This window comes from Phalacrocorax aristotelis, chromosome 9, assembly GCF_949628215.1.
Source record: "Phalacrocorax aristotelis chromosome 9, bGulAri2.1, whole genome shotgun sequence".
NCBI classification, from domain to species: domain Eukaryota; kingdom Metazoa; phylum Chordata; class Aves; order Suliformes; family Phalacrocoracidae; genus Phalacrocorax; species Phalacrocorax aristotelis.
The window spans coordinates 25,474,905-25,487,949 of NC_134284.1; the positions used below are offsets into that span (position 1 = coordinate 25,474,905).

Genomic DNA, 13,045 nt, shown 5'->3' on the forward strand with positions numbered 1-13,045 from the left:
GCACCATTGGTTGATTGCCCTCCTTCGTTCTTCCCTGCCTCCCTCCCCATGATCCTTTTCTATCATTCCTCTCCCACATCTTTGCCCACAGCACCTCCCAAACCAGACTAATGAAAGCTTTGTTTTCACTATACAAGCCCAGTGTATAACCAAATACATTTAAAAAATAACAACTGTGGAACTGACAGGACATGTGTCTACCATCACCCCATATCCAAACACTGAGGTTTGAGCTTGGCTCAGGCATCTCTGAAAATGCCAAATGTGGATTTCCACAAACACAGAGAAATGGATCCATAGCTGCTGTAAACAGAATAAAGGTGCATTGTTTGAAGTTGCCTGGCAAACACACACAGTAAATCATAGATGCCCTGAGAATAAAGTTGCAGACTTCAGCGTGACACTCAGGCACATGTTTAACATTAAGCAAGTGAGAGTCCCACCTTCAAACAGGACACTCAGAGATTTAAAGTAGCAGCCCAAGTACTTGAAGGACAGAAGTCTCAGTCTTGTAGGACCTTTTTGTACTGAAAACTAATCCACATTTAGACATTAGAGATCTCTGTAATAACTCAAATCAGGCACTTCTAGACAAACGACTTTTTTGTTTTAATTGTTTTTGAGGGTAACATTAAAAACACATTAAGCTTCCCTGAATTGGAATCCAACTGATTTGCTTAGGTCTACCAGTGCAAGTGAAAACAGAACAAAACCTAAGTGATCATCCAGTCTAGGTTACAGGAAAAAAACAGATGTAAAAGTCAGGATTTCTCACAGGCAGTTTTGAAATGGAGGGTCAGCTTTATACAGCAAGCACTCAGGCCTGCTCCGGGGAGCCTGGCCACACAAAATAAATACCAAGTGACAACAAAACACACCGACAGCCCCCCAGAAAGCCTTTCTCATATGTCTACACAGCACAGTGATGTAGCACCCAGTGTAGGCATTAGCAGAAGCATAGAAGTCACATTCCCACCTGCAGAGGTGACTGGCATATGCTGAGCTCTGGCTTGGTGTGGCTGCATTGCTCCTGGCAAGTGAGTTGGTGAGTTTGCAGCTAGCCAGATCATGTCTTCATCAGAGCAGAAGACTGAAGTGTAGACATGTCAGAATGAGAAAAGGCAATACGAAAGAAATTAATGGTGGTGCTGGTGGTGGTAGGAAAATGAATAGAGAAATAAGCAAGCAAATGAACAGAGAATAGGAGAAGTTTAAAACATCAGCTTTCTCTGATTTCTTAATTAGCACAATTCTCTCTGGGTTTGGGGTGTCACTGCTGGTTTTTTGTTTGGGTTTTTTTGCTTTGGTTTTTTTTTTTTTAATGTTGTTGCATCTAATTTTGTTCCCAGAACTATCTTCTATACGGTAATAAAACACTTCTGCATAGTTCATTCCTGAAAATGCTAACTTGATTTTTACCGAAGGAAAGGGACAGCAAGAAGCACAACTCCTATTTCACAATAAGTAAAACACTCCCACTGGGTCTCTGTTCACGATAATATACTATGGGAAAAAAGGGACTACAAACATATTACTAGCAGTATAATAAATAGCATGTGCAAAATGTACAGTATAGTAAATACACTACAGGGACTACTCACAGTCTCTTCCACTCCATAACCATCATGAACTGTCTTCTGTGGTTTGGCACATCAAATATTTGCTATGTACGTTACCATTTTAAAAGCACTGCAAATCTTTGGCTGGACACCAAACAAATGCTGTACATTACTTTGTCAATTGTTGCCTTGTATATTCAACATCTGACCTTACCTCCCCCTACAGTTCAATGTGTAGAAACACCAATAAAAAACATTATGTTTATTTCCAGTGGCTTTTATTATTAAATGGGTCTGTCACACTGATAAACCAAATGATTTCTCTTTAAGGGGAAGTCTCAGTGGAAATCTACACCATTAGGAGACAAGGACTTTGGAATTATCTTTGAGAATCACTTCTGTCAAAGAACTGTTTTGCAAATTTTGTGAGCACATACAGCTCCATTATCTGAAGAATAATACAGTACCTTCTGTACTGCTGTGGAGGGGCAGATGTACAAGTGATCCTCATGCATTCCTTAAATACATCATTGAGGAAAACCACACTATATACTAATTCGTAAATGTGAGGCTAATACATATACATACCCCAGGTAGCACCATCTGCACAGTTAAGGGGTGAGAGAAATTGTAGGCAGGCAAGATGGGGACACTTGTCCTTGCCAGATGCTTAGCTGGACCAGAAGGTCTCAGAAGCTGAATTCCAGAGCAGTTCCCAATACAAAACCTGGATCAGTCCATCTCCTAGCAGGCTGGACAACCTGTAACGGCTTTTTCACTCATGCCTGCCTCAGAAATGTCAAAGGAATCAGTATCATTAATAAGTACAGAATACTTTATCTTACCCAAGAATGAGTAGAGCAATAATGAAACAAATGAAAGGAATCCAGATGAATGGAAATACAGATGCAAAAGAATGATATCCTGCTTGTACATGGACTTAGACACGAGACTGCTAACAAGGTTGCAAAGCTGAAGAGTGATTGCCAGCTTACTGAGTACAATCTGGACACCAGGAGCAATCCACCATAAGTAGGAACCAGATACTGAAACTACGTCACATGGCCCTGGCTTTGATAAATAACAGGTGATTAGAAAATGTACTGGAGGATGATCCTGGTTCCATCTGCATATCCAATTTTTTATCAGCACATCTGGCATTTTCTTACCAGCTCTAAAAGACTTCCTCTGCTGGCCTGGCCTGGATTCAAGTTGGAATCTGCAATAATACGACTCCTTAATGGTCCAAGAAAATCCCAAACTTTTCAGTCCATACTTCTTTTTAACTAAATTTTCTGTAAATAATAAGAATGAATTCACAGAAAATTAAGGGGGTAGCAAAAAGAGACATGTCTGAAATTAAAAAAATACAGTGCAGGTATTATTCTGAAAAATAATATCAGGAAAACAAAACACACACAGCATACATAAGGATGATATAAGAACAGCTATTATTGCTATTATATGCCAGTCATAATGTCCCTAAAAAACCTCGTCAGTTCTCATGTATTTGAGTTCCTATGGAAACCGCTTTTATTAAGTACTGGTTTTTAAAAAATGGTTGTTTAGCATATTCCGGTTCCTCCCAGGTCACTGGGGTTTTTTCTGAGATACACTAACATCCAGTAATAACAGATCCTGTAATTCAGCACAAACATTTAGGATTTTGCACTCTCTCATAAAAGAGGGCACATCTAAACATTACATTAGCAAAGCCTTTACCTCATCATCCTGAAATGGTATCAGTGAAGAATGCATGCTCTGGGACATCTAGCTGTCTCTAGCTGTACTCAATTCCAATCTTTCATGAGAAAGTGTATCCATAGCTAGGGCAATTCTGGAGCATTTAAATTATCCCTATTCTATGTGACATAACCTCTTTCCTAATGGTCGGTTGAAATGTAGTCTCCCCTTCCCTTCCCCTCACACTGTATTTAGATTTGCAAAGCCAACTGTATATTTGTTGAAATAACTCCTTCTAGAAATACAGCCAACTCTATTTACAGATTGATACAGATGCACCAAAGACTGAGCCCAAGTCTTGGTTTCAGTTATTTAACTCAAGAAAAGTAGCAACTCTATCACTCTTTTCTTAGCAGTTTGATTACCAATGGACTCTTGCCATTGCTAAACTGATCCAGTCTGAGGATGGATGTTAAGTCCAGACATTTATTTCAGGAGGCTGTTTTCTTCTGTGCCATGTGCCAGCAGCTAACTTTCATCTCCAAAAAAATATGCGAATATCAGAGTTCAGTGTTGCAAGGATAAGTTATAAATTCAGAACCAAATATTACCTGAAACTGTAATGTGTGACTGAAAGTGAAAAAAACCAAGGTCAAATCATAGCTTTTGAGAAGTAGAACTTGAAAGCCACCTCAAACCACGCTAGCACTGAACTCTAAGGGTGGTCCATGTCTAATGAACATTGTCTGCTATTTCACCTACAATTAAATATGTCTTGAGCATGTTACAGTGACTTCCACATTATTTTGAAAATGACTTCTCATTTCAGTGCCTCAATATGTCAATAAGTATTCAGTATTACTGTCAGCAGGAAGGTAGCCCTCAAAGACTTACTAGCTTCTCTACAGTCCTTCTGCACGCAATTTTCCAGAAAGACTTTTGGCTCCCCAAAAGTCTACAGTCATAGTTAAGAAGCAACAAATATAACCAACAACATGAGAGTGCAAAAAGGAAGACAAAATCAAAAAAACTTTGAAGAACACTAGTTTTTGAGGTCCAAAAAGACATCATACTGTATAACACCGGCCACAGAGCTTCATCCAGGTACTTTTGCACTGAGCCATATCATTTCTGTTTGAATAAAATATATCTTTCATAAAGGCATTTAGTCTTATTTAGAAATGTCAAGAGAGAGGGAATTCACTTCTCTCCTGGGTAGTTTGTTCCAGTGGATTACGCCAACAACATTTCCAGACCCTACAGAATGAAGAGATGTTTTCTGCACTTATATAATTCCAACCCTCTTCTGTGCAGACATAAATTCATTAAAGTCAACAGACCTCAGTCATCACTGATTTAAGCCAAAAACATTAAGTTCCATTGACTGACTTGACTTTGAATATCACAGAACATTTTTTTCAAGCCAAGAACCCCCAAGATGTTTATGTGTTTGACAGGGAGGAGGAAGATGTGTACCAATTTCTCACACTGCACTGACTCTGTTAGATAAAGATGGAAGAGGTTTGGGTGTGCAGAGAGCATAAATGTGGATCTTCAAAAAATAACCCAAAAAGACACGGCCATACCCCACTGGCAAACAAACTCATGATGGATCAGGTACAGCTTGGAAAGAAAGTCAAACATTTGTTATAGAACTGAATGATCTAGATGTGGAGGTTTCATGGACCAGAGAACACAGCGGGTTGTTCTCAGTGCAAGATCATCCCTTTACTTTGAAAATCTTTTCCCTTCAACCCACTTATCTAGGTGAACTGATTTTGCATTGTCTTTCTTCATCATTTTCTTACTACCACTGTATTCATTCATTACAATGTAAATATGGATGTCACAGCCTCTTCAGATGTTTGCAATAAAGCTGTTGCAGTAAATGGATGTATGGGGTGGGGTCATCATAATCACAGTTAGCAGTAAGCATTAAGCAACAACTCAGAGCACTTCCTGCCACAAAAACTGCTACAGCAGCAGTCAACTTCTGCTGTCTCTCATAGCTGGCCTTCTGAAAACAAATGGAAAATGCACTGCTTCTCTGTAGAGCAGCCCAGAGTAACAGCCCTTCCCATCAAACAAAAGCTTCAGTTCAGCTGAAAAGGGGAAGAGTTAAAGATCGTATGGTATTTGCAGGATTTAAGAATGGAAGCACAGGGAAGCAAAGGTTCACAAGCAAGAACAGGTGGATTGAAGAAGAGGACTGTGAAGGAAATGAATTTAAAACTTATATAACAGGTAATATTATATTCATCTAAGTTAGTCAGATCATACTGTGAAGTACCCTATTGTAGGCTACAACGTTTTTCCTATTAAATTATACACAACAGGGCAACAGCTCTTTGGGATCTTTCTGGAGCATGGTAAAAAACTGCTAGAAGGTGTACTATGTCTGAGTTCATGGAGAAAGTTAATAGGCAGACCAATATTGCAAGCACAGGCTCCACCTTGTCTACCATGGAAGTGGTATTACTAGCATTTTTTCTGGCACCTCATAAAACTCTCTGCTGGTAATAGGCTTAGGGAGACCAACTTTTAACACCTTAGCTGCCATTCTACTGAGTACTTCTCACTGAAAATTCACAGAATCTCTTGCACAAGCTAAATTACACTTTCCCATTCTTCTCAAGGACAAACCTTAAAAACTTTCTTATTAGGACTGGCCCTTGTCTACACTCTGGTATTAAGAGGAATAAGAGGAATATCCTGATGTCGAGTGTAAAATCAGTACTTGGAACTCTAGAAATTTCCTTGTCATTTTGCCTTTAGACACAAGATGGCAGCAAGAAATTCATTTCAAGCATTTGCTCCCATTAACTCAGCATTACCTGGCAGTAAATGTTAAGTATGTGGGCTTGGTTCTTGCGACCATTTGATGGTAGTGACCACAAACACTCCTGCCCTCACACTGCTCTCCTATCACCCATGAACCTGAACTCTGCTGTTAGCTCTAGTCCAAGTATCGACCAAGTACCTGTTGCGTTGGGTATGCAGCCACACAAAAAAATACTTCTGTGGCAAATGCAGAGTTCTAAGGTGTGCTAAGCACAGCCCTTCTAGGGGCATAAGTCAGCAGAAAATTAATTCATTAAATCTTAGTTTATTATGTTGCCTTATCTTCCTACTTATTTTGGTTTTTCTAGCACCTTTATTCTTCCCTAATGTGATATTTTTCCTTTCTCATAGTTTTAGCCTGTATGATCTGCAGTCTTTAGTATCCCTGAAAATTTATTTCTTTCTTCATTTCCCCCACCTATGATGTTCTAGTATTCATCTGGTCCAAAGTACCAACTTCAGAGTTCTTCAAGGAAGACTTTGCAAGTTCCTAAATGTTCTTTGTCAGAGAACCTTTATCTAATTTTATCCTATCGATAAATGAACAGTGGGAAATTTCAGATCTTTAGTCTACATCTCCAAAGTTCATTAGTATTTGTGGAAAATTCACAATTTTTGCTGCTATGAGAAACTGCTCCACAGATTCCTAAGAGAAAAGCAGTGCTCTGAAATTAAAGGCTATGAACGAAGCTTGCCACCTACAGCCTACAACAGACTCAGATACTCTATGGATCAAAGCAGAACACATATAATACACACAGGGCATAGTGCCTTGTATGAATTCAAAGGACAAAGCAAGCTAAAGAGGACTAGAGCATTCCCTCAGAGCTGGTATGCTTCTGGAGCAACACTCCTTATGTTGCAAGTAAGCTGGAGCTGCGATGACATCACAGAATCATAGAATCACAGAACAGTTTGGGTTGGAAGGGATACGATTCTATGATTCTATGATCTAGTTCCAGCCACCCTGCCAAGGGCAGGGACACCTTCCACTAGACCATGTTGCTCAAAGCCCCATTCAACCTGGCCCTGAGCACTTGCAGGGATGGGGCATACACAGCTTCCCTGGGAAACCTGTTCCACTGCCTCACCACCCTCATCATTCCACCTAATGCTGAAGTAACACAACTAAAACACACTGAGTAAAAAAATCTAAGAAACTGTAATAAAGATACCCATACTTACATCTATTTTTACCCATCCACCTCCTATATGGAATAAACTTCCTGATAGAAAACACACAGATTTTAATTATACAGCCCTTAAAGTGATATATGTCTGTCTACTTATTGCATATTTCCATTGTCTTTTTTTAAAGAATTTTCTTCAGATTGTTAGCAATTAATTTTTTAAAGTGTCTTTTTAAAACAAAACTATTCAGGTCAGTCCAAGAATGCACATTTAATGCTTTAACATCTCAGAACAAATATATTCTGCTTCATAGTAGCCAGACATTGCACTTGACATTACAAGGACACACAACTATTATAACATCTTGTTTGGGACACATGCAATATACAAGTATACAGAAAATTTGGCTCTCTGTCTAAAGCTTGTTACTGTTTTCTTCCCTCAGAAATACATACCAGTCTTCCAAAAAAAACATCTCACAAGATTAATGAATATTCTCTTTGTTAAAAACTTTCATATTCTCTGTTCAAGAGGAACAATTTCCAGCTAGTAATTAATCTGCACTATGGTTCAAGGACAGAATTATTTACTTTCAATCTTGGAATGCCGGAGATTGAAAACACATTTTCATTAGGATACTAACAATAATGAAAGGGGTGGTGAGGTTTGAAAAACTCAGGTGAAATTCTTAAAATAGCCACCAAAAAAAATGTGTTTGGCTATTTTCCCTTATTAACATTGAAGTTTTCATTGGGCTTTAGTATGTCTGTCTCACCCTAAATAAACCTGCAATGACCCCAAAGATTACCCCCCTTTTTTTTTATTGTTGGAATCAGTTCCCATTAATACTAAGAAAAGGTGCAGCAACACATTATGTGTTTAGACGGAAATCTATTCTTTTCCTCAGGAATATTATTTCTAGCATAACATTTTAGAGATCCTGCACGTACTGTTTTCTATTCACTAAGTTCTGAAGAGCTTCTCATTTGACATGTATCTGAATAGCTGAAGACTGAATTGCACTTTTAACTTTTCCTGATAGCAATTTCTATTTTAAGAACATTTGTTTTTATCTGGTATATACAATGTTCACTTCAGAAAGCAAATACCATGACAAAAAAAAACCCTCTCAGCTAATTGCAGCAAACCAATTGCCAGGGACAAAAATTCATGCCTCTATTGTCTTTCTGGCAGGACAGGAAGATGTTGTCATGACCTTAAACCTTCACACCTTCTTCTGGTAAACTGCAGGCAAAAGATGGAAGCACAGATCTCATTTTTATATGTCATCATGGCGTTGTCTGAAAAGTAGATTCTCCCGCTGTGCAATGAGTCAATAATCACACACTCAGGAGAGACGTTGCTTATTTATTTCAGGGTTGCACAAGCCTGGGTGCTCAGTGGTTTTCCACAAACCAAGCACACCGAAGCCAGCTTCTTCGTTATGTTTATACAATAAATTCATACACATTCTGCCTATCTAATACATATTCATTCTAATCTACACAGGTTGCGTAATGGCATTAAGTCACTTCTCTTGGCTCCATTTCAGATCCTTCCGTGCATTTTCCTCTCATCAGGGATCCTTGGTAGTCTCTGGTGGTCTTCATGGATGAAGTACCATAACCCTTTTTATCCATATGTGGTCCTGTGTCACCTAAGGACAACTCAAGGCTATTTTCTCTTGCCAAATCTCCTTTAGTTTCTTTCAAAAGGAATGTTTGTCCTTGATTAAATGGATAACACCGATGGCCAAGATATCCTGCCTTTAAGCTTAGATTGAACATTAAAACATCAAACACTACATAAGCAATGCTTGATCAAAAAGGAGTTTAGATTCATGCTAATCAAACATAGACAATACCTCTTCTTTCCAAGGTGGGTTATTCCCCTACAATAGGAGACAAATCCTAGCAGTTCCAATAAAATACTGTCCAATTCTGGGGACACCAAGATTTTTAATTAACCTCCATAAGCTGCAGACCATGCAAAGAGAAGCACAGACCTGCTACAGGGATGCCTCACCCAGGATAACTCTCAGACAGACAGTTTTCCACTGATGCAGCACAAAGCAGTGGGACTGAGGGGAAGAACCAAGGCCAAGAGGTTCAGCCAGTATTGCATCTACTTGGAGAGCAGAAAGCTGCGTCAGACCTTTCCACATTCCCAATCAGTTCTGCACTTGGTACAAAGCTTTCCTCCACTGAAGTGAGTAGATTTGAATTGGAACAGGATGAAACTATAAGTTACATAATTTATAAGCTCAGTGAAATAATATAAACTTGATAGTTTCTTCCCCTTCACACATATTTTTAAACAAATTCACCTTGTATATGCTCAAATCTTGTGTATATGTTCTTTCCATGAACACTCAAGCAATCATATGGTACAAATATTATATGTAAGTGAGCTTTTGAACTGATGCAGAAGTATTCATAGGAACCATATTTTAAAATTACATGATGAACAACAGTGCCAGGCACTAAAAAGTTTATCCAATTTGGTAGCAGAAACTGTGTTTACTGTGTACCAAAAGTTTACCAATTAAACTCCAGTTTCACATTTATCTGAGTCAAAATTCCCAGGGAAATTATCAATATCAATCAATTTTAGAGTCATTTTCTGATTATAAAAATTTGTTAAATATGAATAATGAATAATTCAAAGTAACTGCTTTGTTCTTATAACACACTGAAGTAAAATGAGACTCTACATTTACCAAATAAATTATTCATTGCAAAATTACTCATTCTGTTCTGCCAATACATATCACACAAACAGACTCAATTACTAGAATTATGACTTGAGAAGCAACCTTGTCTGATCTTAGCTTTCAGTTTCAGCAAAATCACTTAGTCAAACATAGGACCTCAACATAGAGGCTATCATTAGGGTAATGTCACATATCAAAGAAAATAAATGTAGTCTGAAGAAACCACTTAACCTAACAATACATCTTAAAATAAAAACAATTAAGGCAGCTTAAAAAAACAAGTGATATGACACCATTGAAATAATAGGCTGTTCTGGACAGAAAAGGGTATTATAAATTTTTGAAGAAGGAGATATTTATTACAGAGTATAAATATTATAGGCATAACATTTTTGAAAACTTATATGCAAAGTTGCAAGTAGAAGTCTCTAATTTTGATTGCAGTCTGAGACTGAGTTACTTTAAAAACGATGACACAAAGGATCTTGTAATATTAACTCTTTTAATTCCTTGGTCCTATTCAAGTACATCTAGTGAATCAGATTAATCAGTACAGATGAATCTGCAACAGAGCTGATATAACATTACTTTTCTGAAAAAAAAGCAATTTCAACCAACTCAATAAATAGTGATTATGGAAACAAGCATTATTTTTCAAACCATACCACATTATTAAAAATTTATAGTATTTTAAACAGGAGTGAGCCCTTACTTATTTGGTGCCTGATATAACTCACAAATATGATTCATTTAATTTTGCCTAAACCTTATTTTATTCGAGGGATATAAAGACTGTTCAAAATCCAATAAAGTCTGAGTTGCAGGCACAAAAGTAAAACACAAAGACCAAACAGGTATTAGTTTCAGAAAATGAAAGTATTTCCTACCAGGAGATTTAACAATGAGATAATAACTGAAGAAACTATTATGGTCATGGAATGATTCACAAACATTTCATGTTTTCCTTCAATCTCCAGCTCTTAAGAGTCCTGTCATTACTAAAGAGTAGGAAACTTCATTTAAAATAACTAAATCTCTAGTTTTCACAACTGTGAAACAAGCTTCACAACATGAAGAGAATGGATTTTAAAGAATTAGAAACCAGAATGCAAGAAAAACTAAATAATAATACATTTTTACAATAAATACCCTCATATTTATATTGAGACTAACTTGATTCATGACTTCTAATGTCTGCTACACAGCTTGCTTTCAACTGACTAAGCAACTTTCATTTCATACAATATCATACCATTAATATAATATAGTGTTTCTTGAAAGCCAGTTTTTAACAAAACTAGAACACATGCTGGACAGTGGCTTTATTTTCACTATAGTATGAAGGTCTTTCTCATCAAATCTTATTTGAGGAAGACATGATATAGAACAAAATGACCCAACAGAGAGCACTGTCTAATGTCCAAGTACATTTGCACTGAGTTATTAATGCAATCACTGTGGAAGTATTTTTCGATGCATCAGAAAAGTTTCATCAAAATTAGGAGCCGAAAAAAATACTATCCATTACAGCATCTGTGCATGAATGTAATTATATTAACAGCCCTATCTGTTATTCAAACCCTTACACAGTAATGCCTTACTTTACAAAAGTACCACAATAATTACTAGATGTATCTAAAAACTGGAAAATACTCTAGCACTATTGAAGTCAATGGCTGTTTATGAAACCAGCTTAAATGGAACGAGGAAAAGTAAGATTTATAAAATCTAAAAATAGATAGACTGCTTGGTATTAAACATATTTTAATATCACACCTTTCTTGTGGAACTTTACTAAAATCTGAAACTTTGCTGTTGCTAGGGAAGAAATACAGTATCAGCACCATGTTATCTGAGGTGACTAAATTAAATAAATAAGTAGATAGACAAATAAATAAATCAATAAATAAATGCTGAAATATTTTAAGCCAGTTTATATCAAGGAAAATCAAAGGGTATTCTAATAAATATGTAAGTCTAAACATTTCAATCTACAGAGGCCATTTTAAAAACAAGGAGTTCAAGTGCTAGGCTTGAAGGAACAGAAAGTCAGCCACGAAAAACATCAGATGAAGGAAATGCAATTAAAAAAAATATTGTAAACCAGCCAAAATTATATAGTCCTAATTGAATGAGTACAGGAAAGATACTGTGACAGACAGGCACATACTATTAGAAGCAACACACTGCATTTTGTACAAAGTGTTCCCTTGGCTTGTCAGTGTGTAAAGAACAAACACCAACCAGGAGCCTTATTCACCAGATAAGAAATTGTGTTATAGTTGAACTGGATTAACTGCCAACTGGAGAATTTGATAGAGGGAGCTGAAGATGCTTGGAAAATGGATGAGTAAAATAACAAGAACAATTTTTAAATATTTTAGAATAGCTGTACTCAAGAAAAAAATATTAAACAAGGATAAAGGTAGGGAAATAAACATAAAAATTACTAATATTCTCTCAAAAACAATTTATTCACCAAGAAAACTAGTGGAATATTATCTAGATAATATTGCTATAAGATAGGTATACAACTGTGTGGAAAAAAATGACTGCCATTGGCTCATTTTCAAACCAGAAGAATATGCTTGAGAAGGTGTCAGCACAGCTGAAGTCATTAATAACTTGGTGGAACAGGAAATAGTCCTAAAACCTGGGCAAAGCATAGAAATGGAAGAGACTGCAAGCAATTTGAAAAAGAAGATTCAAAGTAGTTGTGATAAATTAGCGGGGGGGAGGGAAGGAATGAAATAATTTAGATGAAATTTTATAAAGTCCAAAGCTCTGCGTTAGAAGAGAAAATCAAATATACAGTATCAGCAAGGGAAAGCTGGAAAGGAAAAGACCGGGTAAGTTGGATCACAGACTGAATATGAGTCAACTGCAGATGAAGGTTTCAAAACAGAATAATATAATTCTGTGTTTATTAAAAAGAAAGCACTACATAAAACATGGAAGGAAATTATCCCACTCTACTAATGACTGGTAAAGCCCCTGCTACATCTATTTTTGCTTCTTGATTTTAAGAAAGATCTGGTAAACTGGAAAGAGTCCTGAGGAGGACAAAAAACAAGGGGAAATTTATAAAATGTGACCTATAAGGAAAAAAGAGACTGAT

At 36.9% G+C, this 13,045-nt stretch overlaps 1 long non-coding RNA gene across 5 annotated transcripts in view; it reads right to left on the reverse strand.

Moving 5' to 3' along the window:
* Positions 1–334: 334 nt before the first annotated feature.
* The window catches only part of LOC142062039 (uncharacterized), a 143,244-nt gene continuing 130,533 nt past the window's right edge, over positions 335–13,045 (reverse strand). For 2 of the 5 annotated variants that reach the window (XR_012662351.1, XR_012662352.1), the window contains exon 8: positions 335–2,854. This is a non-coding gene — a long non-coding RNA (uncharacterized LOC142062039). The remainder of the gene's footprint in view (positions 2,855–13,045) is intronic. The other 3 variants (XR_012662353.1, XR_012662354.1, XR_012662355.1) reach the window with 3 other exon arrangements.